Here is a 12,528-nt window from a genome sequence, read left to right on the forward strand (position 1 = left end):
TCATGTGTTTGAAAGCATGGTCCCTAGCTGGTGGTATTATTTTGAGGAAGATTAAAAAGGATGACTTTTTTAGAGGAGGTGTGTCACTAGGGGTGGGCTTTGAGATTTTAAAAGCCCACACCATTCCTACTCTCCCCGTCTCTCTGCCTCATGTGGTGAGTCAGATGTAAGCTCTCAGCTACTGCTCAGAGCCATGCCTGCCTGCCTGTTGCTACATACCCTCTCACGAGGATCATGGACTCTAACCCACAGGGAGCCCTCAATTATATGGTTTCTTCTATAGGGTGCTTTGTTTGTGATATCTCTTTGGATTAATAGAAATGTAACTAAGATACCAAGATTATGAGCAAAATTATTTTTTTTGAAACAAAATTTGACCCATCTACTTTTCTAATGAGGAAGAGTGAAGACAGACATTAAAAAGAAATCTCACACTAGCTGGGAATTGAGTACAATAAAGGGTTATTTATTTAGGGGTAGACTCACAGATTACAGTCCTCTGCATGAATGGGGAAACAGGAACCAAATCCAAGAGCCAAAAGAGAGAGGGAGTGAGTACTTTACATTGGCATTTACAGTATAAGAGGCCATAGCCAAGTGGTCTGGTAACTTAAAGGCTACTGGCTGAGGAGTTCCTATAGCACCTCCCCCTTTTGTTTAAATAAGAGAGTTCCAAGCATAATACAAAATTATATATAGTACGAACAAATATCAAGTATAAAAATTAGAATTACAGCCAGCATAAACAATATCAAGCAAGAAACATGTGATAAATGTTTCAATAATTATCCTATCCTAAGGAGTCTAAGTCTTATAAATAACTTGGCCAAGTCATGAAAGGACAGTAACTACAACTATCTAGTCTTCAACCTCATCAAAGACCCGAGAAGGGAAATTATATTACTTGAGTAAGCAAGAAGTACAATCAAGCAACTTCCAAAATGTGCAACAAATGACAGAGACAACTGGCTACCTGGGAATTCCCAAAGTCTCATGTTCAATGTTGGAGCGATCAACTCTGGATAAGGTCTAGAGTAATTGACAGATCATTTTCACAGGCAGTAAATTTTTCAAAACTGTCTTACCCTGTCTTGGCAAGATTTGACACTTTTTTTTTTTTTTTTTTTTTTTTGTATCCTGATTGTCCTGTCCGGACATCACACATTTTGTCATTGGTTGATGCATGGTCAGTTCCTTGCCCAAAGGCCAGTTTTGCCAAGAAGAAAATAAGGGCAAGTGGAATGTCTTCAGACCTCAACATTCTCTCGGGAATAGATCAGTGCTGCCAGGAGCAATCCTATCTCATGTCAACAAAACCCTAAGTTACTTAAATGCCATATTTTACAGCTCTTTGAAGTGGTTGAAGATTAATTATCTATTCAGAATAAATCTCTATGTATCTAAATAACATGATTAGTCTAACTATGAGTATGAGAATGACAAACATGGATGACTATTGACTTATTATTCTTAATACCTATATAGTGTAAAGACTGAGACTTCGTATTAGACTATTAAACAACTTTCAAACAACTGTGCAACAAATGAGGACAATGACCTCAAAATGTAAACAATGTATAAGTATCTTGATCAGAGGTAAAAATGTATAGTGCAATATGATAAGTATATCCTAAAATCAATATACATAATGTCTTAAGCAGAGGTAGAAGCATGTATGCACAATATGACAAAATAAATTTGCCTAGGTGTACAAATATTGTATTCAAAAATAGGAACATATTCAATATAATTTGAATTTGTATCAATAGTCAAGAATCTATACCAATGTAAATTGCCTATAAAAGCTCATAAGTATTTACTCTATTACTCACTATTATTATAAGTATTATTGTAAACTCACACTAATCTATCTATTATCTCATCCAATTTCCCTCTTTTTTTTCTCAAAGAGATCCCTGAGCCTACATGATTTCTACCCCATTGGTGCTGTAGGAACTCCTTCAGCCAGTAGCCTTTAAGTTACCAGACCACTTGGGCGTGGCCTCTTATCTATAAATGCCAATGTAAAACACTTGCTTCCTCTCTCTTTGGGCTGCTGAATTTGGTTCCTGTTTCCCTGTTCGTGCAGAGGACTGTGATCTGTGAGTCTACCGCTAAATAAATAATTCTTTATTGTACTCAATTCTGAGCTAGTGTGGGATTTCTTTGTAATGTCCGTCTTCAGAAGAGGCCTGGCAGTCATATAATCTAACATTGGCAAAGCTGAGCTTAGATCACAGTGTATATTGAGATTTACGATTCTTCTGCTGCTCAAGTTACTCTTTTATTAGGGCGTAGCATGACCAGAAAGACACTGAATTGAACTAAAAAGTCCATTAGGCTCTAGCTTGAGGAAACTGAACCCACCAGAATGGGGCAAGGTTTACATCTTGCCAGGGTGGATGGCTCTCTTGAAAACAAGAGAAACATGATTTGTACCTGTTTAAAAATTTTATTTTCATCAAGCTTGTGAGATGCCCTTGCAGTTAAAGGTGCTTGCCAGTAGGCTGATGACCTGAATTCAACCCTCTGGATCCACATGGCAGAGGGCAACAAATGGCCCCCGAAAGTTTTCTTCTGACCTCCACAAGCATGGAGTGGCACCTGCACACACACACACACACACACACACACACACACACACACACAAACACACAAACACACGTATGCTTACACATACACATTACAAAATATTTTAAAATGTGTATTCACTGTAGGGGATTATTTTACTTCTATAGGAAAATGTGACGTCACTGCAGGTGGTTTCACACTCAAATACAAAGTATTGCTCTGTGTTGGTCCAGGAAGGATCTTGAAGTAGAAACTGCACAGAATGAAGCATAAAATTGGAAGGTCTGTGGGAAAGCCGTTTGGTTCACTTGTTGAGAAACATGCATGGGCGATTTTCACAGCTCAGAATTATCAGGGAGAGGAAGAAAGGGAACAGGAGTGGATACAGCTTGTGTTGTATCACACATTTTTATTCATTAATATTGTTCCCAAAATATATGAAATAAAATGTAAAATACATTGCAATTTAATTAAAACTATAAACATGTTTTGTGCAAAACAATATTGAACAGTCTTCACCCGAATTTTCTGGCTATATTGATAAGCAACCTACAGTTATCTGATTCATGACATACTTTTGGGAGCAATGTGTCCACCTCATCATCCGTCATGGGCCATCACAGAGAAGCTCTTTGTGTTTAGGTGTGGCACCACCTGCTATAAAGCTGCTTATTCAAATAGAAGGCAGATAATTAGGAGGACCTTCCTTTAAGTCAAGTGTCCCATCTTATGGTAACCATCTTCCCATGGTTTCTGTCTTCCATCTTCTTCCCCTTCACCTCCAATCTCTCTCCAAGGGTCAGGTCTTCGTTATGCCACCCTCTGGTCTCAGCATGACTTCACTATCAAATTTCCCATGTTTGGTTGTGTACCAGATATTTCTGGAGAGCTGTGGAAAGTTACAGATTTTATGAGCTGCGGCACACAATACTTTCCGTATCTTCCCCTTCTTTGCATGCTCAGGAATACTCTCCAATTATAAAATTTTATTCTCCAGGGTTTTCAAATTATATATTAATTGGTGTCAAATCACTCACCCTAGAATGTTTTGGTCCAATTAATCTAAATTCTGCATCATATATGTTGTCCAAGTGTTAAGTAATTATTAATGTATCACCATTGTCCTTGAGAATGTAACCCATTATCTGTAGTCTAGAATCTAGCAGTGCCAACACCAACCACTGAGGACTTTACCAGTATAACTTAGTTATTCTGTAATATAAGCTCACACCAACATAGACAGGCTAACAAACCTTTCTATTTTGTTCCAGGGTATGGTAGTAAAGCAACCTAGACTGTACAGATCTAACAGCGAACATTTACTTCTCATAGTTCCAAAGGCTGAGGAGCCCTGGAAGAGGTTACCAGGAGATGCATTCTCTGCTTTGAATCCCTTTCCTGTCTTATATTAAATATAACAAAAGGCTAGCAGCAGAGGTTAGCATGGAAAGAAAGCTGACTTGTGACACCTTCTGAATATGCAGTTTCTTTCTTTCTTTTTCTTTTTTTTTTTTCTTTTTTTTTTTTTTTAGAAGTAAAGGCCTTGAGATCATGATTAGACCTCGAGGTTCAAGGAAGAATGGCAGAGAGAAGTATGGAGAACAAAACACAATAGAGCCTTAGGGGGAAGGAGAGGCTCTCCTTTGAAACTTGGAGAGAAGATTCATTAAGGACAGGATAAGGGCAATCCTGTCAGAGATTATCTAACTGCTGAGACAGGATGCTGTTAGCAGAGAAGTCAGAGGAATCTCTTCAAAGAGCAGCCCTCAGCAAACCTCCCTGAGCAGACCTCCCCTAGGAGTCTCTGGACCAGACCTGAGAACACGCGAAAATTTAACTTTTTATAAGCTTTTTGAGGTGGTGGCTGGAAATTTCATATCACATGACTTGCTCCAAATATAGCCTACGTGACAAAAAGCATGGAAGAGCAAGGGACTATAAATTAAGGGCTGCTGATTCATGGCACAGACTGCTTCCTGACACTCTGTCCTAAACAGAGCTGGAGGGAGGCATATGGCCTAATTTTTTTCAGGCTGTGAGATCTGAGACCAGATCGTGGCTTAATCTATGGTTCCCAGTCAGTTACCCTCTCCCTGTTTCTTCACTTAGTGCTGTGGTTTGAATGAGAATGTCCCCCAAAGATTCTGGCATTTGAATGCTTGGTCTCTGGTTAGTGGCACTGTATGGGAAGGCTTAGGAAACATAGACTTCTAGGGGAAGGGAAGTCACTAGGGGTGGGCTTTGAGAGTTTAAAGACTCTTGCCAGTTTGAGCTCTCCCTTTCTGTTTCCTGCTTGTAGTTCGAGATGTGGCCTCTCAGCTGATCCTATTGCCATGTCTCGTGCTTGCTGCCATTTTTTCCCTGCCATGACTGACTCTTTGGAACTGTAGCCCAAATAGATACTTCCTTCTATAAGTTGTCGTGTTCATAGGGTTTTATCACTCCCATAGAAAAACAAATTGAGGTAATCAGTGTTAGAAATGCAAGTGAAAACCAAAATGAGAAACCTATACACATCCGAGAAAGAATGAAAATTATGCAACACTTTAATACCCCAAGAAGCTGGCAAAAATGCGAACAATTGGAGATGTCTTGCATTAATTAAAGAATATATAACAATTCAACCATTTTGAAAGACTCTTCACCTATTTCTTATATTTCTCTACAGCCTATTAATTTCATTAATTTTGAATCCTTTAAGAAAAATGGAAATATAGTTTCATAGAATGATACCATATTTATAGAGATAAACTAACAGGATTTTCGCAAATGACCATGGACTTGGAGACTGGCAATTTACAAAATATGGTATATGCATACTGTATAGTTAATACAGGAGAATTTTGTCATACATCTCACAGACATGATGTAGAAAGCAAGACATAAAGGAGTAGAAGTTGAAATTGGGTAAAAATAATTCATGGTTAAAAATTTAATAATTCATGGTAATAAAAATCAGAGCAATGCTGTGTATCTTAATTGGAATATGAGATTTCTAGGTTAGTATATTGGCTGATTCTTATTTATGACATGTTTGTATTAAGGAGGCGGCTTGTTCGTCCTGGCTGCCCAGAACCAAAATAAACACACAGAAACTGCTATTAATTAAATCACTGCTTGGCCCATTAGTTCTAGCTTCTAATTGGCTAACTCATTCATATTAATTTAACGCATTTCTAGTAATCTGTGTATCGCTATGTGTCTGTGGATTACCAGCAAGACTCCAACCGCTGTTTGTCTCTGGCAGGGCTACATGGCTTCTCTCTGACTCTGCCTTTCTTTCTCCCAGCATTCCATTTAGTTTTCCCCACCTACCTTTATTCCCTGTGCAGGACTAACACAGTTTCTCTAGTAACCAATGGTATTCACAATATACAGAGGGGAATCCCACATCACGTGTCAATTATACATTAGTAATAAATGTAAAACAGAAAGTTGTTCATGGGGTACACTCAAACTACAAGGCTATATATGCAAGAACCTTATTGTACCATGATCTCAGCCTACAAGCTGCTAATATCTCCGGAGACAAACTGCTCAGGTAGTAGGAAAGAGTCCAAAATATAGAAAAAAACGAGTCTGCTATACAGGCCTGTGAGCTGACTTCAGTTAGGGACAAAGACATTTTTATTTATTTTTATTTAATGTGTATGGATGTCTGCCTGCATATGAGCTCTGCATGCATATAGTGCCCCTTGGAGGCAAGAAGAAGTGGATGAATTCCCAGGAACTTGAGTTGTGGAATTGTTAGCTGCATGCAGATGATGAGAATGAATCTGGGTCCTCCGCAACAGCAAGAGGTCCTAACTACTGAGCCATCTCTTCAGCCTCCCAAAGACAATTCTTTTTTTGCTTGTTACTGGAGACAGGGTCCTGGAATTTTCTTTGTAGACTTGGTTGTCCACAAACTCATAGAGATCTGCCCGCTGTTGATTCCTCAAGTGCTGGGATTAAAGGTGTGTGCCATCACACTTAGCTAGCAAAGACAACTCTTTTTTTTTTTTAGATTAACAATTTATTTAACCATGCTTATTGCATTCTTTCTTTAGATAAGACCTATGAAAATGTTACAGAACATAAATTTTATTGAAAACAATGTACACTATTATTTGTCACATCACTCCTGGTTAAAAAAAAAGTAATGTGATATTAAAATAATGATTTTGTAAAAGATCAGTTGATTTAAAGAGTGGAAACACTGAAATATGACATTTCTTTTTTTTTTCCCCTCATGGTTTATCAAAGACAACTCTTAATGAAATTTATGGGGACAAAACCGGTGAAACAAATATTCAGAACTCAATTCTTCTTTTAGCATATACTCATTTTTTTTCAGTGTTCAAGAGTAGACTCAGAGCCTTGGACTTCCTAGACAAGCATTCAAGCACTCATACCCTAGAACTTGGCTTTTTTTTTTTTTTTTTTTTACTAACTCACCAAAGTATCATTCAGCTATAATTATAATAATGGTGGCTTGGCTAAAAGAGTCTCCACACTGAGAGTGACCTAAGTGAGTTGAGGACAGACATAGGAAAGGAAATGAATATAATTACTGAAAATCATTTGTGCTGCGTGGCCGCAAATGAGAAGATGATAGCATGAAAGATGGTACAATTTTGGTTGACTCAGTGAGACATCAGGCCTGGGAGAATCAAAGGATTGCTGGAGTCGCTATTAGGAAAGGTGTTTTGCTGCTAGATTACAGAGGGCTTTCAATTAATGACAGCACAATGTCAAAGGCATATCCAGGGGAATAAAAGCTAAGAAGACACGAGGTACAAATGATTGAAGCGGACAAACTCAAGGAACTGAAAAACAAGGATGACTCGAGAATACATCTGCCTGCATGTGTGTGTGTGTGTGTGTGTGTGTGTGTGGTGTGTGTATTATATCACATTACTATATAATACATTATATAAACTATATAATCTATATAATGCATTGTGATAAATAATACTTTATGGGAGGGGCTGAGGATGTACCTATCTGGTAGAGTGTTGGCCTAGCATGTGCAACACTGGGTTCAATGCCCTATACTACAAAGTCAACAATGGTCCAAGGAGAAATATGATGACAGATCAGTAGTAAACGTGACTGCCATGAAAATATGATGACCTGCATTTGGTCCCCAACACCCACATAAAAATCCAGGAGTATTTGCTTTGCTTGTGATTGCAGTGCTGGGGTGATAGTGAGGTCTGCATTCCAGGCACTAGGAAAGATTTGGTCAGCAAGAGACATCACAAAAACAACAAAATTACAGGTATATAAGACATTTGTCTTGTGCTACCATCTTTAAAATTCTGAAACCTGGACAATGAAGCGCTCCTCAGAACAGAGGCTGAATGTGTTTGAGGTGGCATGTCTCGGAGATCCTAGGCATCACACGAAGAGATAGGATGCACAATGATGACATTAAACACTGTCTTCATCTACAGAAGGAAGCAAACTGCAGGACACAGCAACGGCGCTTGAGATACTTTGGCCTTGCTATGAGAATGAATGGGGGCACATACCTGAAGATAGCACTGCTTAGAAAAGTGCACAGGATAAGGTGAAGAAGAAGGCCCCCAAGATGCTGGATAGATGGCATAAAGTAAGACTATGGAACAGGCATCTAGGACTGCTCAGGAGAGGAACAACTGGAGAACTGCCATAAATGGGCTGCCCGTTCATGTTTAAGCATTTTGGGGGCATAAATGAATGAGTGATGGAAATAGTGAGGTGCAGATTCCTGGGACAATCTGGCCAGTCAGCCTAGCCCAGTTGCTGAGCACCAGGTACCAGAGAGAAAGACTTTGTTTCAAAAACCAAGGTTTTTGCCACTTGAAGGTGATACCTAAAGTTGACCTCTGGCCTTCACACACACACACACACACACACACACACACACACATATATGCACATCCATACACATAGACATGCACACATGCATACACATGCGTATGCACATACACACCAAGAAAAATAAACAGGAATTATGGCTTGATGAAGGAAACAAGAGACAGAGCTGGATTCTGAAATCTGCAGAACAATGGGGCTGGAGTTCTGGAGAAAGCTTTAGGGTACCTGCAAAGAGGAGTAGATATTATAGCCTGCTTTTAGTGTGAGGCATCCTTGAAGCTTTTATCTCCCTTGGCCCCTGGAGTCGGGAGTCACTGAGTCACTCTAAAGCAAACCTCCTTCCATCTCCAAGTCCATGGCCTACAACTACTGTTTCCAGTTGATGACAAACTTACTCAGATTCTGGTAAGAAAGCGAAGGCTGCTCTGATACCAGGAAAAAAACTCTCTTCTCTGCTAGAGAGTTGCAGTGTTCTGACTAGAGGCTGTAGCCAGCTGGCCCTTGGTGGGAGCATCCTGCCCTCTGCTGGATCTGGCTAGAAAAATGAGTCTGTATTGCCTTATAAAGAATTAATTAAGGCTGGAAGCGTTTAGGTTTATCTGAAAATAAATATTTGCTTGCATGCTGATGAGGTTTTAATTAATCAGGGGATGAATTCCTTATGTGATGTCTGCATTCTCAGAGGATTTCCAGGTAGTCAAGACAAACATCTATGTGCATCAAATGCATTCCGCTCTGCATGATAAACACCCTATGCCATCATTCCCCAAGATATGTAAACAATCAAAACTGAATCTCTAATGGTTTTTAAAGTAGTCACATAGTGTTGTGATATGGCAGGAAAAGCCCCAGGAGAGCCCGGGTTGATGAACTAATTCCCCGAGGTGCTAAAGCTCTCTTGGGCTCAGCCTGTCTGGAACAAGAAGGGGAACTGTGATAAAAGGCTGCCGTGGGGGAGACCCCAAAACACCTTAGCATTTTCCTATGCTCAAAGCAAGTGTGGTGCTGAATTCCAGCACACCTGCGCCTACAGCGCACAGTTCACACAGGGAGCTGAGGGCTCCTGTTAACAACATGTGGAACTGGTGATATCCTGAAATTCAGCTTGGGTAAAACAGATTCAGATGCTAATAAAAGTCTTAGAGACTAAAATGAGTCCTTCTAACATGGCACTCGGTATCGATCAGTCACCGCCGACCGTGTCGTCCTGGACATTCGGTACACACATCTCTACTTCTCACTTTTAACTAAAATCGGTGAAATCAGCTCAAAGAATCATCTTCTATAGCAGCCAATCTCTTCCAAGACTGTCCTTTCCCCCTTCTCAGTCCTCCTTGGGCTTTCTCTCTGCTCCCCTTTTGACTTTAAACCCAGAAAGAAGGGGCTTCAGTTGGCACCCCCAGTGCCGTGGGAGCACTTAGCTGTTCCTCACTTTCCAGCCCCAGCCCCACAGGTGTTTTTCCTTCAGTGCCATCATTATAACAAGAATAGACAACAGGTTGCCTAGCTTGTGAGCTGCTGGTCACCTTAGGGGTGGTGAGCAACTGGTGGTGATGAGATTAATTCAGTCATTCTTTGATAAAAGCAAAAGATCTGGTTGTAACTTGATTTGCTTGGCTGATTTTGTTGTCTTCATTGTCAGTTCTGCTTAATAAACACTTTCTTAGAATCATACCTGACGGTCCAACTGAAGGGTAAGTACAATTCACCACCTTGCCAGTCTCAGCAAGTGCTATATTGGTGTGTTCTAGAGAGTCCAAGTTCAACATAGTTTTTACGGTAGTTGTTGAAGACAGGGAATTGATACACTCAACATATAAAATATGGAGTTCCCAGATAGGTATCGTCTATGTAAATAAATATACAATAGGCTGTTGATAAGGGAATTAGGGAGGAAATAAGCTGATGTGGGAGTCCCCTCTGTATGCTGTGATTACCATTAATGAATAAAGAAACGTCTTTGGACCTATAGCAGGGCAGAACTTAACTAAGTGGGGAAAACTAAACTGAATGCTGGGAGAAAGATGGGCAGAGTCAGAGAGAAGCCATGTAGTCCTGCCAGAGACAGATGCTGGATGGAACTTGACCGGGTAAACCACAGCCACGTGGCAATACACAGATTAATGGAGATGGGTTATTTTAGGATATGAGTTATCCAGAAATACGCTAGAGTCATTGGGCAAGCACCGTTTTAAATAATACCGTTTCTGTGTGATAATTTTGGGGCTGAGCAACTGGGAACCAACAAGAGGCCTCCTTCAACAATAAACAGAAAGTGTCTTTTCTGAATGCCATTGTTTACCAATTCTAATATATATGCTTATGCAGAGCATATATTCATGAGATGTAATGCATGATTATAATATATCTTTACAGTGTTTAATGATCTGATTTGGATGACTGACATATTTATCTATTCATTTATTATTTCTCTGGGTTGGTAACATTCCAAATCCTTTCCATTAAGTGTTTTGAATGATGCAATCAGATGACATCAACCAGTATTCCCGCTCTGTTATCAAACGTTAGAAATGACTCCCCTCGAACAACTGAACCCCACACCCATTCCCCTCCTGCTTCTCCCAGGCTCACTTTAATTTCCAGGCTTTATCACCCACTGAGACTTTTTTTTTCCAGATTCGTTTGAGTATATAAGTAAGAATATACTATACTTATCACCTATCTCTGGCTTATTTACCTGAATATAATGTCCCCTGGTTTCATCAGTATCTTTGCAAATGGCAGAGCTTTGTTCTTTTTGTTGCTGCTGAATAACACTTTATTGTGTGTACACACCACACTTTCTTTACTCATTCATCTGTTGGTGGCAACCATGGCTGATTCTGTTTCTTGGCTCCTTGGCATGCTGATTTCATTTCCTTATTTTCTTTGGATATATACCCAGTAGTGGGATTGCTGGGTCATGCGAGAGTTCTATTTCAGGCTTTTCTGAGGAAGTTCCACAGCATTTTCCACAATAGCTGTACAAATTTGCATTCCCTATAATATTGTGGAGGGGTTCCTCTCTCTCTCCTCTTCTTGACCAGCTTTTGTTTTCAATGCCTTTTTGGTTGTCAATTGAACATCAATTGTACTTTAAGAATGGTAGTTTCTATGTCAACAAAGTGTGTGTGTGTGTGTGTGTGTGTGTCTGTGTGTGTGTCTGTGTGTGTGTGTGATCTTAAATGACGGATCAATATTTTACTTTCTTGGTATGTTATCTAGTCAGGCAAGTACTTATCAGGAAGAAAAGAGCACTCGTCGATGGTATTACACTGTCTTTTGACTTTTAAAATACATCTAAGTTTCTATCAGAGACCCGCAGCAATCTCTTTGATTGCTGTTAACTGAGCTGTGCTGTTGACTCCCTGAATGCAAGAGAATCCTAGCCTTGTATTGATCAGTAGAAGATATCAGGGAGAATCACTATTTATTCAATAGAAGGTCATGTATTCTGAAAGGGAACACCAGCCCCTTTGTACTGCTCATCTCACATAGCCATATACTTGTGTGCAGTTCATTGTCTGAGGAAGATTTAGAAATGGTCTCAGTCATTTTCTATACCTCGATTGCTATTTTGTGACATAAAACAGCAGGGAGAGTCCCGAGGACAAAGGCCGTGCTCATCCGGTTCAACAGAAACGTAGATTATTTATGTACACAGCTCAGCATAGCAACCACCACCTTAATTATTGTCTCCTATAGCAATCCCACAAGCATTGAGAGAAACAAAGGCTATCCATTCTAAACCTCTGTTTATGCCTTCTTGAGAGGAAGCATTCCGAATTTGTATTTCTCAATTTTTATAGTTGTAAGGAGATTTGCAGACAATTTAAATACTTTTCTCTTGCGCTTGCTCAGCACTCAGCACATTAAGAACATTCTAGAGAATGGGGCACATTTTATTAAACGACTTGGCCAAAATAAAATGGAAGTAAGACTAATAAGTCGTTGTATCTTGATACTTACGGACCCATGCAGACAAGCGAAAGAACCAGGAACTATCTGAACATGCCCAGGTGTCCATTTACCCTCAGTGCCCTGCACACAGTAGGGGCTCAGTAAATATTGAGAAACAAGGAAGCAATAGTGTGGCCCTTTTAACGAGTTGGC

This window comes from Arvicola amphibius, chromosome 7, assembly GCF_903992535.2.
Source record: "Arvicola amphibius chromosome 7, mArvAmp1.2, whole genome shotgun sequence".
Taxonomy (NCBI): domain Eukaryota; kingdom Metazoa; phylum Chordata; class Mammalia; order Rodentia; family Cricetidae; genus Arvicola; species Arvicola amphibius.